The sequence below is a fragment of the Triturus cristatus genome, chromosome 4_1, assembly GCF_964204655.1.
Source record: "Triturus cristatus chromosome 4_1, aTriCri1.1, whole genome shotgun sequence".
Lineage (NCBI taxonomy): Eukaryota > Metazoa > Chordata > Amphibia > Caudata > Salamandridae > Triturus > Triturus cristatus.
This window is the reverse complement of record NC_140585.1, coordinates 858,486,181-858,493,567: the sequence shown is the minus strand read 5'-3', so window position 1 is coordinate 858,493,567 and position 7,387 is coordinate 858,486,181.

The window sequence follows — 7,387 nt, the reverse complement described above, 5'->3', positions numbered from 1 at the left end:
AAAAAGGGCATATCGTTTTCTCATCTTTCATTGCTTTGCAATAATTCCTAGTGGCCATACTTGGAAAACGGTTCAGTCTATCACTGTACAATATATCTGTTATTGTGATGTTCTTGCTGCAGTAGGTTTCTGATGCCTCTATGAGTTAAAATAGTGATGTTAACATTGTATTTTTCAGATCAGTTCTGGAACAAACATACACAGATAGGTGAGTATGTTTCAGCTCTGTCATGACTAATCTAAGTATCATCATTTTCAATATAGAAAAAACACTGGCAGTTTTGTTTTCCAGGTGGCGGAGTCACTGCCGTGCTGGTAATTATAATGTTATCAGGAATTGCAATATTCATGATCTGGAAAAAAAGGCAAGTGTAAACATAACCAAGTTTTAATTCCTAAAATAAATGTTTTCATAGGGCGTAAATTCAGGACTCTTTCAGCAGGCATTTAGACTACTGAATACCAGCAATGCTTACCCAAACTGATTGCTAGGAAAGGCGGAAGTGTGACTGGAAATGGAAATGAAACAAAACTGTGCCTATTAAGGAGAGGGGAAGCCCGTACTACCAAGGGTTTGGAAGCACTGTGACTTAGACAGGAAGGTTGTTCCCCAGAGGATGGGCAGGCATAGTGGGGAAACCATCACTCAAAAGATCCAGTCAACTCCAGTGAGTTGATGCTGGTGTCTACTAGCTAGTGAACAATGGACCCAATCTACTAGTGTCCTTCCAGTCCTGTGATCTCACAGTAACTGCCGAACCGGAAAGTCCAGGAATAATCCGCTGGAGCAAAGATGCACTCAGGGAGCATAAGTACACGCTACAATAGTCAATGACATCATGAATGTAAACAGCAACAACATGAATACATGTTACATGTGACTGTTAAATACCACATATATCCACCCCCAATAATGAACAAAACAAAAACAACAACAAAAATTTTGTGACTGGGAAAACTTATACAGAGCAATCTTGCAAATAACTTGGGTACATATTTACAAGCCCCTATCATCACAGGAATATCACTTTTTATGACGTTCCTGTGACGAAAGGGACTTCACCTTATTTACAAGGCAGCGTTAAGCCATAATGCCGTCTTGTAAATAAGGCACCCTTTCACACCATACTTAGACTGAAAGGGGTGGGCAATGTGTGTTGCGGCAGAACACGCACTGATTTTGATTCTGCCCCATATTTACAAGGGTGGCGTGAATATGAGGCGGCGCCAAATTTAAGACAAGGGAAAAGTGAGGAGAAAGGCTTCATTTCTCCTCGTTTTTGCTGTTTTATGTGCTGCATTGTGCAGCACACATAGAAACAGCAAAACGCCATGAATGATTGTTTATGGGCAGAAAGGCGTCACATAGCACACATAGAAGTTACAAATCGCCATTTGTGATAGTTTATGTGCAGTAAGGGCCACCTTCTTGCAGATAAACAATCATTCCCGTCAATGCAGGCACCCATGCACTATTGTGCAAGGGTGCCTGCGTTGGCTCTTGGCAGCTTTATTTAGCGGCAGCACTAGGGGAAACACAGGGGTAAACCGTGTCTTTGTAATACGGTGCATCCCTGCATTTCCAGAATGGCACAGCATGGCGTTAAAATGTTTTGCTTAACGCCACACTCCTTCATTCTGTTGTACATATGCTCTTTGATTTCTTAGATATCCAACCACATCTGGTGATAATGCCCCCCTTATAATCAGTTTCATCCATGCAAAGATTGTTGCCTTCATTTCCTGGCTCCCTGGCATTGGTATTCAACCCTGAATCTGCTACATCAAGAACACACATATCATCCAAGGTGTCACCACCTGTAACAATAGGCTGCAACTGTTGAACGTGCTCACTTTCAAAAACAGAATCAATGGGGGGGTAACAACAACTTTCCATGTTTATGCAGTTTACTCATTAAACATTACTTTGGAAATCATTCAAGAGAATTACATTTCTTATTGCCCACCAACAGCCATCCTTTAATGTGATAGAGGAACGTGCCACTTTGAACACCTTAAATGGTCCATTAAAGTGAAAAAACACGATTTCTTAGGTTTCATGTCCTTAAAAATAACCCAAACTCGTACACAAATTACGCACACATTCACTTTCTTGCTTGTATCATGCTATATCTTCCTCTTATCCTGAACTCTCTTTAGACTCGATTTCTTTAAAATCCACCTGTTCGAGGCATATGAGCTGTAGAACATATGCTTTAGGATAGATCGCCATCTGGTGTTGGGCCTGGATGTTTGCAATTTATTTTTGTTCGAAGACGTCTTTGTAGTCACGAGGTAGGTGACTCCTCCTTTCGATAATAGTGTGCATGGGCATCGATTCCATCCCTAGATTGTTTTTTTCCGCCATCTGGCTCGGATGTGTATTGCTGTGCTCCGGTTCGGTAACGTATTCGAACCCCTTCAACGTTCAATCCTCTACCCTCGACGGTATTGTCTTTCGATCGTGGTTTCCCATTCGACGCGCATTGTGTAAATTGTGAAAACCTTCGATCGGGAACTTCGAGGCAGGCCGTCGGGCCTACCTGTGTAAACGACGCCAGCAGTCGATGGAACAGACTCCATTCAAGCTATGTCCCGGTTGTCGTGTTAAGTTTCCACGCACAGACTTGCATGAGGTTTGCAACATTTGCTTTTCCCCAGAACACAACGAGAAGGACTATGAAGCGTGTCGATCATTCCGATCTAATAAGACCATTTGTGATCGTCGGCTCGACGCCGAGAGATGCAATGCGGCAGCGGCTCCGTACCGGACATCTTCGATGAAGATTTAGACCAATGTCCAGCTGCAGAAGCCAAGGAAGAAGAACTGTTCTCCATGTCCGAAGCCTACTCTGACATGGAGGAAGACCTGAACGTCACTCCGGGTCAACGTACCGTGAGTACAGATCCCCATGTGCCGACACAACCAAAATCTAAGGCTCTGGTATCACCCTCTCCCTCGGGTCGACACCAAGAAAGAGTTTCAGATGCCCCGCCCTCCAGCCCGGCTATGAAACATAAAAACAAGCCTTCCGGCTCGAGCCGGCCCCATTCCGGTGCTGAACCAACACCTTCGGCACCGAAACATAAAACAAACCATGTGCCAGTCCCTACACCTTCAAATGCAAAAACAACAATTGATGGACAGAATGCAGAACAATGTCATACATTCACCCCAGTACAGAGATCTGGGCTTAAATCCATCGTTTTTTTGCTCACCATGCCATTTCAGTTTGAACCCAGCCATATGCAAATCAGTCTTGACCCTGTGCCTCATGGGAACAGTCCAGCCCGAACTGCCAAGCCAGGTCCTCCCTGGACTGGAAACAAGCATCCTAGGACAGGTTTCGGGGTTTCACCCCTCTTCAGCCAGGATAGCTTGATTCCAGTGGCATGGAGAGCACGGGACTCATGTCTGAGCATACCCGTACCACTCGGGGTGACAAACGCAAAAACAACAATTGATGGACAGAATGCAGAACAATGTCATACATTCACCCCAGTACAGAGATCTGGGCCTAAATCCATCGTTTTTTTGCTCACCATGCCATTCCAGTTTAAACCCAGCCATATGCAAATCAGTCTTGACCCTGTGCCTCATGGGAACAGTCCAGCCCGAACTGCCAAGCCAGGTCCTGCATGGACTGGAAACAAGCATCCTAGGACCGGTTTCGGGGTTTCACCCCTCTTCAGCCAGGATAGCTTGATTCAAGTGGCATGGAGAGCACGGGACTCACGTCTGAGCATACCCGTACCACTCTGGGTGACAAATGCAAAAACAACAATTGATGGACAGAATAAAGAACAATGTCATACATTCACCCCAGTACAGAGATCTGGGCCTAAATCCATCGTTTTTTTGCTCACCATGCCATTCCAGTTTGAACCCAGCCATATGCAAATCAGTCTTGACCCTGTGCCTCATGGGAACAGTCCAGCCCGAACTGCCAAGCCAGGTCCTCCCTGGACTGGAAACAAGCATCCTAGGACCGGTTTCAGGGTTTCACCCCTCTTCAGCCAGGATAGCTTGATTCCAGTGGCATGGAGAGCACGGGACTCACGTCTGAGCATACCCGTACCACTCGGGGTGACAATGCAAAAACAACAATTGATGGACAGAATGCAGAACAATGTCATACATTCACCCCAGTACAGAGATCTGGGCCTAAATCCATCGTTTTTTTGCTCACCATGCCATTCCAGTTTGAACCCAGCCATATGCAAATCAGTCTTGACCCTGTACCTCATGGGAACAGTCCAGCCCGAACTGCCAAGCCAGGTCCTCCCTGGACTGGAAACAAGCATCCTAGGACCGGTTTCGGGGTTTCACCCCTCTTCAGCCAGGATAGCTTGATTCCAGTGGCATGTAGAGCACGGGACTCACGTCTGAGCATACCCGTACCACTCGGGGTGACAAATGCAAAAACAACAATTGATGGATAGAATGCAGAACAATGTCATACATTCACCCCAGTTCAGAGATCTGGGCCTAAATCCATCGTTTTTTTGCTCACCATGCCATTCCAGTGACGGCTGAAATGCCAGAAACCGGTCCTAGGAAGCTTGTTTCCGGTCCAGGGAAGGCATGGCTTGGCAGTTCGGGCTGGACTGTTCCCATGAGGCACAGGGTCAGACTGATTTGCATATGGCCATGTCTGAACTGGGGTGGCAGAGTGGGCTAAAGAACGGTGATGGATCGGACCCAGATCTGTTGACTGGGTGTGAGTGTTTGATTGGTTCTGATGCTCCGTCCATCACCACCCCCTTTTGTACCGCTTAGTCCCTACACCTTCGGCACCAAAGACTCCTTCGGCACCGAAAGCCTCGGATCCAAAATCCACCAAAGCAAAAGCTTTGGACCCGAAATCGTCCAAACCAAAATACTCAGAGCCGTAATTCTCGACACCTAAAAGCTCGGAGCCGACACCCTCTGCGCCGAAATGTTCGAAGCCAAAAAATGCCACTCCGAAAGCTTTAAACCCTACACAGGCTAAAACTAAGCATTTGGATTCTAAACATTCGGCGCACAAAGAATCTCAGCCCAAATCTTCCACGCCGAAAACCACTCCTAAAGAGAAAGATACTCCTTCCAAGGAGCCTCCATCTGAAGACACAGTTTTGGATCCAAAAAAAAGGGACTTAGTACTGACCCTCAAACTGGACACCTTCTGCCCACTCTCCCTAAAAAACGGAAGCTGGATCTCTCCTATACCTCTGAATAAAAAAGACATGGGTACTAACCCTTCTCCCCCCGACATTCCTCCCTCTCTTCCTCTTCATCCCAATTTACTGATTACACCATCAAATTCACCACCTCCACTTTCACCTGACCCACAGGATGAAGATTATGGGGATGGAGATGAGGATGAAGATCTGGATATACCACAAGACATCACACAGGACTCTGATCCCTTGGAAGATTATAATAAGGATCCAGATCAAAATAATGACCCTGACCTGTATCCCTCCAGACCCTCCCCACCTGATGACAACACTGGCTTTGCACAGCTTATCAATAGGGCTGCTCAATATAACGGGGTGGAGCTACATACAGACCCTCTAGAAGAGGATTTTCTTGTGGAGATATTTATGCACTCACAAAAGTCTACTAATTCTTTGCCAATGCTCAAGGGATTGTTGAAACACACAGACGAGGTATTCAAAGACCCAGTTAGAGCCAGAATACTCACACCTAGAGTGGATAAAAAATACAAGCCCACTCCTACAGATCCTGCATATATAAAAGGCCAGTTGCCCTTAGACTCTCTTGTTGTGTCTAACACACGCAATAGAGCTAACTCTCAAACTACAGGCGATGCCCCTCCTCCTGATAAGGAGTCGAAACTCATTGATGCCTCAGGCAAATGAGTGGCTTCACAGGCTGCTAACCATTAGCGTATTGCCAATGCTCAGGCCCTGTTAGCACGCTATGAAAGGGCTCACTATGATGAGTTGGAAAAACTCATGCAACACTTGCCTGATGAGTATATAACCAAAGCTAACGACCTCATTCAGGTAGGTAAGCTTTTCACCAACACTTCCATAAAATGTGCACTAGATGCAGCAGACACAGCATCTTGTGCCATCAACACCAGCATACTGCTGCGCAGGTATGCTTGGCTTCGAATCTCTGGATTCAAGCAGGAGGCTCAATCCTCTATACCTAATCATCCCTTTGATAAGGAACTTCTTTTCAGGCCAACAGTCAATACTTCACTAGAAAGAATGAAGCAAGACACAGAAACTGCTAAGTCCATGGGGGCCTTACAATTGCCTTCTAACAGGGGTTCCTTTTGACGCTCCTTTTACAGGGGTGGCTCAAAAACAGTGTCATCAGAGAATCCCTCCTCCTCTTATAAGAATAACAACCAATCTACCTCCTCCAGAGGTTATTTTCGAGGAGGCTACAGAGGAAATAATAACAAGGGAAGAGGAAGAGGTAACTTCACCCGCACTTCCCCTGCCAATAAACAGTGACTTCCCTCCAGTACCCCCGATAATCCCGCACCTATCAGGGGACGTCTCTCACAGTTCCTACCTGCTCGGAATTCAATCACCTCAGACAAGTGGGAAATACAAATTATCCAGTATGGTTATTGCCTGGAACTTACCTGCACTCCCCCAACTATCCTTTCAAGAGAACGTTCAATGTCACCAGAACATCTCACCCTTTTAAAACAAGAGGTTCTCTCTCTGTTAGAAAAACATGCGATAGAACCAGTCCCATTATGTCATCAAGGGACAGGATTGTACTCCCTATACTTTTTGATTCCAAAAGAGGACGACTCTCTCAGGTCCATACTGGACCTCAGACAGCTAAACCTCTATATTTAGTCAGAACATTCCTCATTGTCACCCTACAACAGGTGCTCCCATTGCTTCAGCAAGGCGACTTTCTTTCCACTCTGGATTTAAAGGGCACCTATTTCCATATTCCCATTCACCCGACGCACAAGAAATATCTCAGGTTTGTTGTGGACGGACAACATTACCAATTCAAGGTTCTTCCATTTGGGGTTACTACAGCACCCAAAGTCTTCACCAAGTGTCTAGCAGTAGTAGCAGCTCATTTGAGAAGACAACACATTCACGTCTTGCCTTACTTAGATGACTGGCTAATAAAAGCCAAGTCACAACATAGATGCATACACCACACTCACAAAACAGTTCAGCTGCTTCATGATTTGGGATACACTGTGAACCTCACCAAGACTCATCTCCAACCCTCCAACTCGCAAGTGTACCTAGGAGCCACAATAGACACTTGCAAAGCTCTAGCATACCCCAACCCAGTCAGGATTCACAACATGCAAACCCTGATATCAAATTTCAGCATCAACACTCATTACCAACATGAGTGTTCATGCAATTAATCGGAATAATGGCT